The sequence below is a fragment of the Scyliorhinus canicula genome, chromosome 18 (assembly GCF_902713615.1).
Source record: "Scyliorhinus canicula chromosome 18, sScyCan1.1, whole genome shotgun sequence".
Classification (NCBI taxonomy): Eukaryota; Metazoa; Chordata; class Chondrichthyes; order Carcharhiniformes; family Scyliorhinidae; genus Scyliorhinus; species Scyliorhinus canicula.
The window spans coordinates 96,141,773-96,157,642 of record NC_052163.1 but is presented as its reverse complement, the minus strand read 5'-3'; positions in this window follow the sequence as shown (position 1 = coordinate 96,157,642).

The window sequence follows — 15,870 nt, the reverse complement described above, 5'->3', positions numbered from 1 at the left end:
GGGGCCAAGAGAGACCAAGCGTCAGGGCCAAGAGAGACTGAACACATGGAAGTGACTCTCTTTATCCTTCTGGGGTTTTGCGCTCTTTTGGGCGGTCCTTAGCTTTGGACCTCATTAATTCGGCAGGCTTCGATTACTGCTTTCGATTTTGGCCAATAAAGGGGCGGGTGCCTTGATGGCGGGGCGTGTCCTGAGAGGTCATTGACCTTGGCTTTTTGGGCTCCCAGAGCAAAGGGAGTGGTGCCGATGAGTCTGTTTCTGTATCTGTTACCTGAATACAGGTCTTTTGTTCTGGGGAAATGGGCCATTAGAATGCAAAGCAGCTGGGGGTTTCGATAGCATCTAGTTATCTGAATTGCCAATATACATAACTCTGGGCGTCTGAGTCCTGGGTTGACCGTATTTCCCATGGTCCTTTGCAGGTGGCCATATTTCCCGGGATTCTTTGTAAGTGGCCATCCCAGGTGGCTACAAGGATCATCTGGTACGCACGTGTTACAGAACTATGAAGACCAGTTAACTGATATAGACGGGGTTTCAGTAGAGGAACACAATACATCTGATGAATTAGAACAGGCCATTTTTCCCAAAGGACAAGTGCCAAAAGTTGGTCCAAAAGTGACATACTTGCCTGAAGGGTCTAGTCAATGGAAGGATGCAACTGTTGTTGGTAGAGCAGGGAAGGCTACTGGAAAGTATAAACACTGGTTGAATGTACAGCATTCAGGGGAGGGTGTCAAGATAATGGATTGGGAGATAGGGAGGAAAGGGTGGCTTGGCAGCAGCTGGTCGACTCCATACTGGAGGTGGACCGTAAATACTCCGAGGCCCCGACCATAGAGCTCCTGGCAGAGAGGAAAGAACTACAAAGGAACTTTGACCTGCTCTCTACCAGGAAAGCAATGCACCAACTCCGCCAGGCGCGCGGGACCCTGTATGAACACGGAGACAAAGCCAGCCGCCCGTTGGCACACCAGCTGAGAAAGCAGGCAGCCACCAGAGAAATTGCACAAATCAGGGGTACCGGAGGAACGTTGGAAACGGAACCAGAAAAGATTAACAAAACCTTCATGGCCTTCTACCAAGAGCTGTACACCTCAGAGCCCCCAAGGGGGGAGTCTGGGATGAAACGGTTCCTTGATGGACTGGACATTCCAGTCGTGGGGGAGGGCAGAAAACGGGGCCTGGAAGCACCACGAGCACTGGGAGAGATCATGGACAGCATTAGTTCCATGCAGACGGGGTAGGCGCCGGGACCGGACGGATTCCCGGCGGACTTCTACAAAATATTCGCGACAGCGCTGGCCCCGTACCTGCGGGAGATGTTCACAGACTCGCTAGTTAGGGGCACACTGCCACCCATGCTAGCACAGGCCTCAATCTCGCTGATACCTAAGAAAGACAAAGACCCAACGGAATGTGGGTCATACAGACCCATCTCACTGCTGAATGCAGACGCCAAAATACTGGCCAAAATCCTAGCCAAAAGGCTAGAAGACTGTGTACCTGAGGTGGTCACAGAGGACCAGACGGGCTTCGTCAAAGGAAGACAGCTTACCTCGAACATCAGGCACCTGCTGAACGTGATAATGACCCCCTCCGGGGAGAGAACACAAGAGGTGATCGTCTCCCTGGACGCAGAAAAGGCCTTCGACAGAGTCGAATGGAAATACCTCATAGAGGTACTGGAGCGGTTCGGGCTTGGAACAGAGTTCACCGCTTGGGTAAAGCTCCTATACAACGCTCCCATGGCGAGTGTACGGACCAACAATACCAACTCCCAATACTTCCAACTGCACAGGGGCACCAGACAAGGATGGGAAGGCAGAGAGCACAGAGTCTCACTCTATGCAGATGACCTGCTCCTCTACATTTTGGACCCACAGAGCAGCCTGGACGGGATCATTGCGCTCCTGAAAGAGTTTGGAGCCTTCTCGGGCTACAAACTCAACATGAGCAAAAGCAAGATCTTCCCAGTACACCCGCAAGGGGGGGGGGGGGGGGGGGAGCACTAACGGGACTGCCGTTTAAACAAGCCCGACACAAATTCCGCTACCTGGGGATCCAAATAGCCCATGACTGGAAAGGGATCCACAAATGGAACCTCACCAGTCTGACGGAGGAAGTAAAAAAGGACCTGCAAAGATGGAACACACTCCCACTCTCCCTCGCGGGGAGAGTCCAGATGATCAATATGAACGTACTGCCCAGGTTCCTCTTCCTGTTTAGATCCATCCCGATCTACATCCCCAAGGCCTTTTTCAAAGCGCTGGACAAACTAATCATGGTGTTCGTATGGGGGGGGGGGGGGGTAAAAATGCTAGGATCCCAAAGAAGGTCCTACAAAAAACAAAATCCAGGGGGGGGCTAGCCCTCCCAAACCTACAATTCTACCACTGGGTGGCAACAGCCGAGCGAGTAAGGGGATGGATACAGGAGCCAGTGGCCGAGTGGGTGCGCGCGGAGGAGGCTTCCAGCGTGGGGACCTCCCTCCAAGCCCTCGCCACGGCAGCACTCCCATCCCGACCCAAAAAACACTCCAGCAGCCCGGTGGTGATAGCCACCCTCCAATCCTGGAACCAACTGCGGCAGCAATTTGGCCTGACCAAAATGTCTGACAAAGCTCCCATCTGCAACAACCATAGGTTCACACCAGCACTGACTGACGCCACCTTCAAAAGGTGGAGGCAGGACGGAGGGACACTGACAGTCAGGGACCTATACATGGACGGCAGGATCGCAACACTGGATGAACTGACAGAGAAATTTCGGCTAGCCAGGGGGAACGAGCTACGGTATCTGCAGCTCAAACACTTCCTACGAAAGGAGACAAGGACGCACCCACAACCACCATGACAGACACTACTGGAAGACCTACTGGTCGCAAGTATCCTAGATAAATGGAACTGTAGTGACATGTACGACCGACTGACAGAAAGGGCCGACACCGTACTGGATGCAACAAGAAAGAAATGGGAGGAGGACCTGGGGATTGAGATAGGATGGGGACTCTGGAACGAAGCACTGCATAGGGTCAACTCCACCTCCACGTGCGCAAGGCTCAGCCTGACGCAGCTAAAAGTGGTACATAGAGCCCACCTAACAAAACCCCGTATGAGTAGGTTCTTCCTGGAGGTGGAGGATAGATGTGAACGGTGCCATGTAGGCCCGGCCAACCACGCCCACATGTTCTGGTCTTTCCCCAGACTGGTGGAGTACTGGACAGCCTTCTTCGAGGCAATGTCCGCCTGAAAGTGGCGGTCTTCGGGGTCTCGGACCAGCCAGATCTATTCCTGGGGAGGAGGGCGGACGCCCTTGCCTTTGCCTCCCTGATCGCCCGCCGTAGAATCCTGTTTGGCTGGCGGTCAGCAGCACCACCCAGAGCTGCAGACTGGCTGTCCGTCATCTCGGAATCTCTCCAAATGGAGAAAATCAAATTCTCCATCCGAGGGTCGGACGACGGCTTCCACAGAATGTGGGAGCCATTCACGCGACTGTTCCGGGACCTGTTTGTGGCCAACGAACAAGAGGAAGAATAGCCGGGTGGCCAAGAATCAGGAGAACTTAGTCAAGAATCAGGGGAGGGTAGCCAAGGCATGAAAGGGAGGGAAAGGCGAACCACAGGGCGGGGGGGGGGGGGGGGGGACAGCTGAACTTGAGGAGGGAAGGGCGAACCGTGGAGGGAGGGGGGACAGGAGAGGAGAACCAGCGGGATGGGGCGGGGGGCAGGGAAACGGGAGCCGGAAGGAGGGCACGGGGTGCCAAAACGTGCATGACATCTCCAGGAGCGGGGAACGAGGAGGTTGGGGATGGAGGACGGGAGGAGCAGCGGAGGTGAGCGGGGGACGGCGGCGAGAACCGTCCGGGAGAGGTGGGCGACAGCGGCACGCGACCCGGCCAGGTGTCGCACACTGTGGTTATCTCCCCGGCACCCAAATGTATATTTGCTCCCCCCAGTCCCCGCCACCCCTGTCCCTCTTCCCCCACCCCACCCCCCCGCAAACAGTCGCGTACTTACGTGGTGTAAATAATTCGGCCAGATGCACAGAGCTGCCGCTGTCGAGCTGGTGCACAGTACCCCACCAGTTAGTCTATTTCATATTTTATTGTATTCTATGTTGGGGTGTGCCCTTCTCTTCTAAATATGTGTATATAAATATATATATATATAAATATATGTTTCTTATTCTGTGTACATAACGGTAATTATACCTTGTTCAAAAACCCAATAAAAACATTTATAAAAGAAAGAGTGTAAGGGCGCGGGGGGGGGAGGGGGTTGGTTTTGGGTTTATTTTGTTTTGTAATGTGAGTGTTAAATGTAAAAATGTTAAAATTTGAATTAAAATATATTTTTTTTAAAAAGATAATGGATTGGGAACACGAAGTTCAAAAATGGAGGGCACAGAAACGCAGTGCCAGTTCAGATAGTACATCGGATAGTGAACAGGTTCGAAGGAAAAGGTCGAGAACTATTGAAAGGACATCCCACAGCAGAAGGGAAAGATCAAGCAGTAGCAATACAGAACGAGATACCAGGCGGGTTAGGGGACGTAGTTTGTCAAGGTCTCGGAACATGGGTAAGACTATGAATGCTAGTAGTTGAAGCCCACATGCATGTGAGATTTTGGTGGCCTCCAACAAATTGGATGAAAAAGTTATCAAAGATGCCAAACAGCAAGAACAGCATAGTTGGAGTGAATTTGGGATATACACGGAAGTACCGGATAGGGGACAAAGAGCTCTATCCCATAGATGGATTTGCACGGAAAAGGTTCTTCCAGATGGAACTTAGAAGATAAAGGCCCTGGGGCAAGGGGATTTGAAGAAAACTTAGAAGATCAGGATTTAAGGGTAGATTCACCTACGGCAGGAGAGGTTATTTTAAAGATCTTCTTGGCTCTATTAACCACAAAGGCATAGGAATGCAAATATATAGATATAAAAGCTGCCTTTTTGCAGGGGCAGCAGCTTCAGAGAGACATTATTCTTTGTCCTCCTAAAGAGGTAGCTAACACAGAAGGGGTACTCTGGAAGTTGAACAAATGTGTATACGGGTTTGATATTTTTCGGTAAGGTCAGTTTTGTTAAAGTTAGACTGTTGCCAGTTGAAAGCAGATCCAGCAAAGTTTTACTGGCACCATGAGGGAAATCCTTCTGGCATCTTTATGATGCATGTCAGTGATTTTTTGTGGGGTGGGACTAGTGATTTTGAAACTATTGTAATCTCTGGTTTGAGGACAGAATTCAGGGTTGGAAGGCAGGCTACCAGTGCATTTAAATATATTGGACTGGAAATCGGACATAAGCAGTTAGGGGCAACTTTATATCAACAATCTTATTTGGAGAGCATCAGCCCAATTGCAGCTAGTTGTAGTCGGGTTTCACAAAAAAATGCAATGGTTTCAAAGATGGAAAAAGAGCAACTGCAATGTTTAATTGGGCAACTGAATTAGTTAGGTAGACAGACTAGACCAGACATTAGTTTTGATGTCTTAGTTAAGTACAAAAATGAATGATCCTAAAGTGGTAGACATAATGAGGCCAAATAAAGCATGGGTCAAACTAAAAATGCAGGAGTGTGTTTTGAGGTTCCCAGTTTTAGGTGATCTTAGGCACTTGACACTCATAGTTTATAGTGATGCGTCCTATGCAAATTTATGTGATGGGCTTTCAAGCGCAGGAGGTTTTATAATTTTCCTTATGGGGAACAATGGTAAATGTTGCCCTCTTGTGTGGGAAACAAAAATAAGGAGAAGTCAAAAGCACTTTGGCTGCTGAGACGTTAAGCCTTGTAGTGGCAGTGGATATGGCCTTTTATATATCTCAGATATTGACAGACATTTTGGGATTAGGTGATTTGGGTAAGATACCTACTGAGTGTCACATTGACAATAAATTTCCGTGGGAAAATGTGCGCTCCACAAAATCTGCCAATGAGAAAAGGCTAAGGATAGACATCGCAAGTTTGATGCAGATGTTGGAAAGAGGGGAGATACCAAAAATTAAATGGGTCGACAGTAGCTATCAATTCTCTGACTGTTTAACGAAAAGAGGGGCCAGTTCACAGAAACTTTTGGATATTGTTAATGAAGGGTGCTGTGACTGTTTTGTTTTGTTTTCCCTTCCAAAAATGAAAAAAAAGAGGGGGGAAATTGCATGTGTTTTTTAGTTTCTTGTAATTTTGTTTTCACCAAATTATTTTTTTTCTCCAAGGGGAGACTGTTATGGAATGGGTGAAGAAAAATTCCAATTAGATGTCTCATTGATCCAATAATTGGCACTGATATGTAAAGAGACTACAGCTGGCCTGCGGGGCGTGTGATGTGATGATAGAGTTTGGTGCTGAATGTGTTCAAATGAAAAATAAAGGTGTTTGGGAAAAGGAGCGGAGCTCTTGACACTTTACTCAACAGCAGGTTAACCAGCGTTCCAGGTGTCTGGAATGGAATGCTGCTCACCTCCATGTGTTTTCTAAAGTCTCTGGGGTGAGGCTGCATCAAGCACAATTCAATGAAGGCTGCCAAAGTTATGCAGCCACACATCACACACTCTCAGATCTCTCACGCTCAGCCCCCCTTACTGCACCCATTAACCATTGTTGTCTTCAATATTTACTTTCAGAGAGAAGGCAGAAGGACTAATGGATCCAGGACTCTAAGTTGCTGTCATGATATGCAGACATGCAGATAATGATATACAGACAGGCACAGACAGGCAGCTAATGAACACAGAAAACAGGATATGACCAATGAGCAGGCAGGACACTCAGGGGTGGTATCTCACTATAAAAGGCACAAGGCACTCACACTCTGCCTCTTTTCACTGATGAACATCTACAGAGTGAGTCAGGGTGTATGTACAGTATCACACCTCCAGCACTTGGCTAAGAGCTAGTCTGGTTCAGTCAGTCAGAGTAACCACACTTAGGTTAGCAGAGAGTTGAACTTATAGAGAACTGTGCTAACTGTGCTTCTGGTTCAATAAATCAGATTGAACTAACTTCAAGGTCTGGAGTATCTTTTGGTTAAAGCTGCATCCAGTTGCAGCCTGTGTTATCCCAGAGTACATAACACAACAGTCGCGTTTCTCAGTATCCTCATTCAATGGAGGAGGTGAAGGAGGGAGAGGTGTCAGTACGCACAGCTCCCGCAGGAGGCCAATGGGAGCCTGAGCATGAACAGGACGGTGAGGAGGAGACAGTGGAGGTGATTGGCCACATCGAGGGTTTATCGCCGAAGAATCACCTACTTATAAATGAGTGAGAGGTAATGCTGGGCATGCCTGTATTCTTCAGGGACCTCATACATCACATATGCCACATTCTTTGTGAAATCCTGATGCTGCGAGGGGTTGGTTGCTTACCCCTGCCAGTAATTTTGAAGGTATGACACACTCAATTTACTTGCCTCTGAGTCTTTCCAGGGATCAACATGGGACCTGTTCAGCATCTCTCAGTCTGCAACACATCACTGCGTAAAAGAGATGACTGATCCACTTAGTTATGTCAGGCTTGCTCTAGACCAGGATAGCCAGGCTCAAAGATTCATCTGCTTTGCAGCCAACTCAGGTGCCTCAAGAGTGCAGGGTGCAATTGACTTCACCTCTGTGGCTATGTGGGTTCCCTGGCAGCAACCCCTAATGTTTGTAAACCGCAAGGGCCAGCATTCCATCCACGGGCAAATCATGTGTGACCATCACACATGCTGCATATGTCTGTCTGCCTGTTATCCTGAGAATTGCTTTGACTCCTACAACTTCAGTCATTCCAGGGACCTGGGATTTCATGAGATCAGAGCATCTGCAGGGATGGTTTCTGGGGGGGATAAAGACTGGCGGATGACTCCAGTTTTTTGCCCTCAGACTCGAGCCAAAGAGAGGTACAATGTTGCTCATAGCTCTACATGCTCCCTTATAGAGCAGACCATAGGACTTCTGAAGATGCGATTCAGATGCCTGGACCACTCTGCAATACGCCCTGGAGAGCATTTCCTGCATGATGACAGATAACTGTACCCTTCATAATCTAGCAATGCAAAGAGATGAGGACAGTGGGTGAACTGCAGGAGGATGAGAGCTCATTGGAAGATGACGATGACGAGGTGCAGGAAACCCAGGAATGAGGAGTATGAGTGTTGATGTCATGAAGAAGGAAGACATGGGAGGGGGGGGGGGGGGGGGGGGGGGGGGGCGTGCCCAAACTTTGATTGCTGACCGGTTCCAGGGGGAGTAAAGTTAAGTGACATCATCTGGAAATATCTCCCATAGTCCTCCAAGCCATTTCCTGTCATCTCAAGGGATAGCCAAGCTATCACTGAGAGAACAAGTCCTGCATTCACACTTGGGCGATCTGACCTCATGGTTCAATATACTCACTCTGTCAGCTTAAACTCAACTGTGGAACGACAGCGATGTGAGGCAAGACGTGATGCCTTTGACACCATCTAATGATGCAAACATTGCTGCAACTATGATGTGGAGCAGCCCAGGCCTCCCATCCTAAAGGGCATGTCCTGGATTCGGACACTAACACTGAGGGGGCCCAGAGTGGAGTTTCAGTGCTGATGAGCTGTCCTCAACCATTGCTGTTCCTTGAGGAATAAGGGTTGAAAACTTACCCTTCATGCATTTCTAATAAAGATTTAAACTCATCTCCCTGACAACATACCAGGGCCCGGAGAATAGTTGCACTGATGTTGACATCACATGAACAGGCCTATGACTGAGTAAGATGCTGGTTAAATCTTGAGATAAGAGGATTCCAAAGTACAAAATTAAAATGCTTTCAATTGACCAAAACATTCAAATACCAACCCAATAAATGTCAAGAAATCAAATTTATTTAGTGAGAGCTGTAGTTTATTTTGTGAACCTGTGGTGACATCAACATTTTAAACTTTCCGAACCCTGGATTGTAATGCAGAACAAGGCAGCAGCAAGGGTCCAATTTCCATACCGGCCTCCCCGAACAGGCGCCGGAATGTGGTGACTAGGGGCTTTTCACAGTTACTTCATTGAAGCCTACTTGTGACAATAAGTGATTATTATTATTATAACCCTACCGTAAGGCCTGGTGTGGCCCTGACATTCACCCAGGGGCAGGGCCAGGGGCAGCCTGTTGACTGCTACATTCTGATGCCTGCGATGGCCTTGGTGGATGTTTTCTTGTGGCCTGAGGCTTGGAGGGGCTTGGCCTGATAAGGGCCTCTTGCTTAGGGGCAGAACCGCCCTTGGTGGCCTGTGCTGTTGGAATGTGTGCAGGAACATGCAGAGGGGACTCTGGGCAACTACGCAGGCTTGGAGTGAACTGAGTGAAGGTGTCCAGGGTGTCCGGTTGACACTCATCCTCCCTGACGGTGCTAGAGGGCCCTGGCTTGACTCCTGCAGGAGGTGGGGCAACTGGAGGAGGCATCAAGGTATCTTATCCCCATGTTGCATACATCCTGATGGTGCCCACCAGAGCATGTGGCCACAGAGTGCAGGGCCAAGTGCAAATCTGGTGAGAGCTGCTGGACCAAGATCTCCATTGTAGTCGCCAACCTTCCCATGGTGGCATGTTGTAGCCACAACATCAGACAGAAAGCAGATGGGCTCCTCCATTCTTCACTCTAGTTTGCTGAGTGACTTTTGAAGCTCCACCTTACGTTCCTGTGTCTGTGAGCTGGTAGCCGCTTCCTGATGCTCATCATCTGGGACTGAGCCAGTGGCTGGTCTCCAGCAGCCCTCAGCAGACTGCCCCTATCTCCGACTGTTGCAGGGACGTGTCAGTGAGGCGTACTCCAGAAAGTGATGCTGACTCGAATCTGGAGATATGCCTCACCAAAGTGTGTGTTTCTGTGTTGGTGCAGGTGAGCACTGTGATGGATCTTCATGAGCCTCCTCATCCACAGACGTGCTTTGAGCGCTGAGCTATTGCACAGCTGTCTGGCTGCCTGCGATCTACCGGTGCCTACAAAAAAAAGAAAAGACAGTTTTATTGGATGAGTTGAAGCTATTCAGAGTACATTTGACTCACTGTGATTATCAGGATTTGTCTAAGTTTTTGGGAGATGCCAATATCCTTTCTCCCACAGGACTGATCCTTGTCATCCCCAGCAAGCTTGGCTGCAGTCTCCTCTATTCAGTCAAACTAAGTATCTCCAGGTGTGGGCTCCTTCTTATTTGCAGTGTGCCTGCTTGCCCTGTATGAAGATGTGTGATCAGAGGGATGGAGCCGAGATTGGGTGAAATGGATGACCTCTATGTGTGGGGAGCCCACCCCTGTGGGGCCAGACGATGGATAGTGAACAACATGTCAGATGGGGTGGTGGTGATGTGAATGTCTCGATGAGAGTATGAGCATTGATGTGTTCCACGCTAATGGGTGTGTGAGATCTGTGCAGAGAGTTGCTGTTTGAGCACATGATGCCATGATGAGGGTTTGATTTTGGAGGGAGTTGAAGGATGATTTACCCTGGTACAGTGTACACAATCATTCATCCGCTTCATGCACAGCGTTGTGCTTCTGGCGCAGTTGCCAGCCATGCTGACCTCCTGGATGATGGCCTCCCAGGCCAGAAAGGTGAGGTTCGGGTGCTTCCAGGACCCAATGGGGCCTGGACTCCTTGAATCAAGGACCTGGTGGCTGAAGCAAGGTGTTGTCTTCTCCTTGAGGTAGATGGCCCTCTGCTTGAGGCTGAATGCCATGTTGAGCAGTCTCCTGTGCTGAAGAGAGTGAAGCTGGACTGGCGTTTAAATATGGCGCTGGGACCTTTGAACCCAGCAGCTGACGGTGGGTGGATGAATCAGCTCCCCAGCCTGCCAGGTGATTCAGAAAGATAATCACTCGCGCATAATTAATGAGGCTCTTAGCATGGGTGTGAGTTCACACCATTCGGCCAGTGGGAATGGTGCAGCCATAACCGCCCACCACCGCATTCAGGAAAAAAATAGAGAATTCCGCCCATTCACTCTGTTTCTCTCTCCACAGATGCTGCCTGGCCTGCTGAGCTTTTCCAGCACTTTCTGTTCTCAGGCAGTATTTGTGGGCTTTCTCTTGACTCAAAGTTTTCCAAAACAATGATATCTGTGCTATTATCTGTATTCTGCTATAATAAACAATGATCTGCTCTCACTCACCTCCTCTATTCGGTCAAAGTGAGTATCTCTGCCATCTCTCCAGGTGTGGGCTCATTCTTATTTGTAGAGTGCCTGCTTGCCCTGTATGAAGATGTAAGAAAGCTGTGTGATCAGAGGGATGGAGCAGAGATTGGGTGAAATGGATGACCTCTATGTGTGGAACTGCAAGGGTTAATAAAAAGTCTAGATCAGCCACTAGAGGGAGCTAGAGTTACAAGTATATAAGACATTGAGGCTAAGCCTTGGGGGGAGAGAAGTGAAGGAGTTAGCTAGAGTACAGACTGAAGGAAAGATAGTGTGAGTGAGAGCAGATCATTGTGAAATGAAATGAAATGAAAATCGCTTATTGTCACGAGTAGGCTTCAATGAAGTTACTGTGAAAAGCCCCTAGTCGCCACATTCCGGCGCCTGTCCGGGGAGGCTGGTACGGGAATCGAACCGTGCTGCTGGCCTGCTTGGTCTGCTTTAAAAGCCAGCGATTTAGCCTGGTGAGCTAAACCAGCCCACTGTTTATTACAGTGTAGAGATTAGTTATAGGTGAGTGTAGATTATATGTTAACAGGGGAGGTATGTGGCACAGTAGATAGCACTGGGACTGCGGCGCTGAGGAACCGGGTTAGAATCCCAGCCCTGGGTCACTGTCTGTGTGGAGTTTGCACATTCTCGCTATGTCTGTGTGGGTTTGACCCCCACAACCCAAAGATGTGTAGGTCAGGTGGATTGGCCATGCTAAATTGTCCCTTAATTGGGAAAAAAAAATTGGGTCCTCTGAATATCTAAAAAAAAAGATTATACGTTAATTATCAACAGCGTATTATTTAGGAGTACGTGAATCCAAATTAGTAGTGTTAATAAATGTATATCTTTGTTCAAGTTAAAGCTATTTTGTGGTCTTTGTGAACACTACGCCAACCATCCTGAATTTAGCAACACAAAGAACAGCACCATATCCCCTGTTCAATAATGGTAGAAATAGCTTGTCAGAAAAACCAAAAAGGTGGAAAATACAACAATTAAACGCATTGGTCCTTTCTAATTAATGCCATTATTAATGCAGCAATATTCTCTTTGCTACTGCAGAGTGCATTATTTAACTTTCCCAAACAAATTATTATTCTAATATTGTAGAGAAGAGGCTTTTGCAAATGTTAGCAGCTGTAAAGAATTCCAGATTAAAATTCCATTACTTAATGAAAAAAGGAGGAATGACACACAAGTTATAAAATGTAATTTATCTATTGTGTACAGATGAACAGTGGGTGGGGTTTAATCACTGCATTGCGCTCGATTGCTCGCCAGTTAAATAGCGGGAAAGGCCAAAGTTGAGCAGATTCGCATCCGAGATCCGGGTCACGCTTAAATATGGCAAGCATATCGTTAACCCTTATTTACATTAATTTCCACCTCATTAGTGAGATTGACGTCGAATGCAGTGGCCTCCTGGGATTTCTCCAGCTTCCCAATGGGAAATCACGCGGGCATTATTTAGTGCTCTGTTTTTAAAATGTGAAGTGGGTGCAATGGCTGCTGGGGGGAACTGAGGAGTGAGTAGCCATTTCCATTTCCCAGCATGCAGCTCCAGGATATTCCAGGACACCACCTTAGAGGAGTTGGGCTTGGTTGGAGGTCTGAAGCATTCCAGGTTGGGGTTCGCCCCTGGGCCAGGCGGGAGGGGGAGGGGCTTTCCGTGTCTGAGGCCTTCAAGCCATCTTTAAATATTGTGGAGACTCATAATAGGGGCAACTACAGCTACTGCCTGCCTGTCCTACCAAACACTTCCAGGACAGAGCCCTGCTCTTGGTTCTATACTGAAGGTCACTTTAACTCCCTTTGACTGTGAGCAGCCTCTAACTTCACAACTGAAGGCTATTGCTAATGAGGAATTGGCCTTGTTTGTTGTGAGAGCACTTCATAGCTTGCCGCGAGTGGGGACAATGGTGAGTACCCAAACCCCCCAATAAGACCCATTGCTTTTATTGTTGGTTTGCAGACAGTAGCTGGAGAACTAAACCCAGGCAGAGGAGAGGGAGAGAGAAAACTGGGAGTGGAGTAAATAAATGGTCGCGGTGTGTTTTGATTTCAGCCCAGGAAAGAGGGAGATTGTGTGGGATGGGGATTTACAGCTTTGCGGGAACAAAGGAGGAAAAAATGTTCCAGTGGAACTAAAATTGTCTTTTCAGAATTTCTACCCTGGACTGACAGTGATGACTTTCGCAAACTCCTTTTACAGGAATATTGGAAGTGGAGGATTGGCCGTCAGAAAACTCAAACCAAACATCACATCATGATCTGACAATCATTCGATTCATTAGGAGCTGAAAATCATCGGTCTTTGAATGTTTAAGCAGAAGTGTTTGTCCAGTTTGAGGGAACATATTTCACATGGATTCTCGTGGGTACACATGCCATGTTTCAGACAATGATTATTGTACCACATTTCAATAAAACTTGAAAGTCTGAACAGTTTGCCTGAATTTTAGAAGCATCAGCACCACAGAGGCAGCAGCCAACAATCAAACACTCAAGAGTTGGGCTTCAGCACTGGAGATATCCTCAGTGGGGATATCCTCGCGACCATAGGGTAAGTGCGTGGATCAGGGTAGGGCACCTGAACACGGTCTCCCTAATGTTTCTGGCAGGTGCCTGAGATCTGGCATCTGGGCACTCCTTCTGTGGCCAGGGGTGAGTGTGCAGAACAAGGTTTTCCAGCACAACTGGCTCGCTGGATGGCAGTCTGAGAGAGGACGGGACACGTAAGGGTGGGGGAGGCCTGGGGATTTGAGGGTCCCAGATGGAAGCCCGAACTGATTGTTGGTCTCTCTCCTTCTCCAATTTCATACAGATATGACAATATGGCTGGTTATGTCGGTCCTGCAGACGATGCCCTTGCGGTGCTGGTGGCAGCCCAGGCAGCCAGGCGCTAGAGAAGGCAGCAATATCGACGCTGGCTGGAGGAACGGCACCCCATGTGCAGGGTGCCACTGCACACCCTGAATACCCGGCCACCCATCAGGCTGAGGAAGAACCCAGAGGAGAATGCCAGCGACGTCCTAAGGTGTACAGGTGTCATTGGACTTGAGATTTTGTTTAAAATTAATTTGCAGGATGTGGGCGTCGGTGGTTAGGCCAGCATTTATTGCCCATCCCTAGTTGCCCTTCAGAAGGTGGTAGTGAGCTGCCTTCTTGAACCACTGCAGAACTTGAGGTGTAGGTATACCCACTGTGCTGTTAGGGAAGGAGTTCCAGGATGTTATCCCAGTGATTGTGAAGGAATGGCGATATATTTCCAAATCACGGTGGTGAGTTACTTGGAGGGGAAACTCCAGATGGTGGGATTCCCAGGTATCTGCTGCTCTTGTCCTTCTATGCGGTAGTGATCTTGGATTTGGAAGGTATTCTCTGAGGAACCTTGCTGAGTTGCTACAATGCATTTGTAGATGTTACACACGGGCCACTGTTCATGGTGGTGGAGGGTTTGAATGTTTGTGGAAGGAGGAGCAATCAAGTGAACTGCTTTGTCCTGGATGGTGTTGGGCTTCTGTTTTTTAAAATAAATTTAGAGTACCCAATTATTTCTTTATTATTTTTTTTCCAATTAAGGGGCAATTTAGCGTAGCCAATCCAACTAACCTGCACAAAAGACCATAAGACCATAAGACATAGGAGCAGAATTAGGCCACTTGGCCCATCGCGTCTGCTCTGCCATTCAATCATGGCTGATATTTTCTCATCCTGATTCTCCTGCCTTCTCCTCATAACCTCTGATCCCCTTATTAATCAAGAACCTATCTATCTCTGTCTTAAAGACACTCAGTGAGTTGGCCTCCACAGCCTTCTGTGGCAAAGAGTTCCACAGCTTCACCACCCTCTGGCTGAAGAAATTCCTCCTCAACTCTGTTTTAAAAGATCGTCCCATTAATCTGAGGAAACATCCTCTCCACGTCCACTCTATCCAGGCCTCGCAGTATCTTGTACGTTTCAATAAGATCCCCTCTCATCCTTCTAAACTCCAACGAGTACAGACCCAGAGTCCCCAAACGTTCCTCAAACGAGAAGTTCTTCATTCCATGAATCATTCTTGTGAATCTCCTCTGGACCCTTTCCAAGGCCAGCACCTCCTTCCTTAGATATGGGGCCCAAAACTGCTCACAATACTCCAAATGGGGTCTGACCAGAACCTTATACAGTCTCAGAAGTACATCCCTGGTCTTGTATTCTAGCCCTCTTGACATGAATGCTAACATTGCATTTGCCCTCTCAATTGCCGACTGAACTTGCACATTAACCTTAAGAGAATCGCGAACAAGGACTCCCAAGTTCCTTTGTGCTTCTGCTTTCCGAAGCAATTCTCCATTTAGAAAATAGTCTATACATAAATTCCTCCTTCCAAAGTGCATAACCTCATACTTTTCCACATTGTATTTCATTTGCAACTTCATTGCCCACTCTCCTAGCTTGTCCAAGTCCTTCTGCAGCCCCCTTACTTCCTCAATACTATCTGTCCCTCTACAGATCTTTGTATCATCTGCAAACTTAGCAACAGTGCCTTCAGTACCTTCTTCCAAATCGTTAATGTATATTGTAAAAAGGTGTGGTCCCAACACAGACCCCCGAGGCACACCACTAGTCACCGGCTGCCATCCTGAAAAAGACCCCTTTATCCCCACTCTTTGCCTTCTGCCTGTCAGCCAATCCTCTATCCATGCCAGGATCTTACCCCGAACATCATGAGCTCTTAACTTATTTAACAAA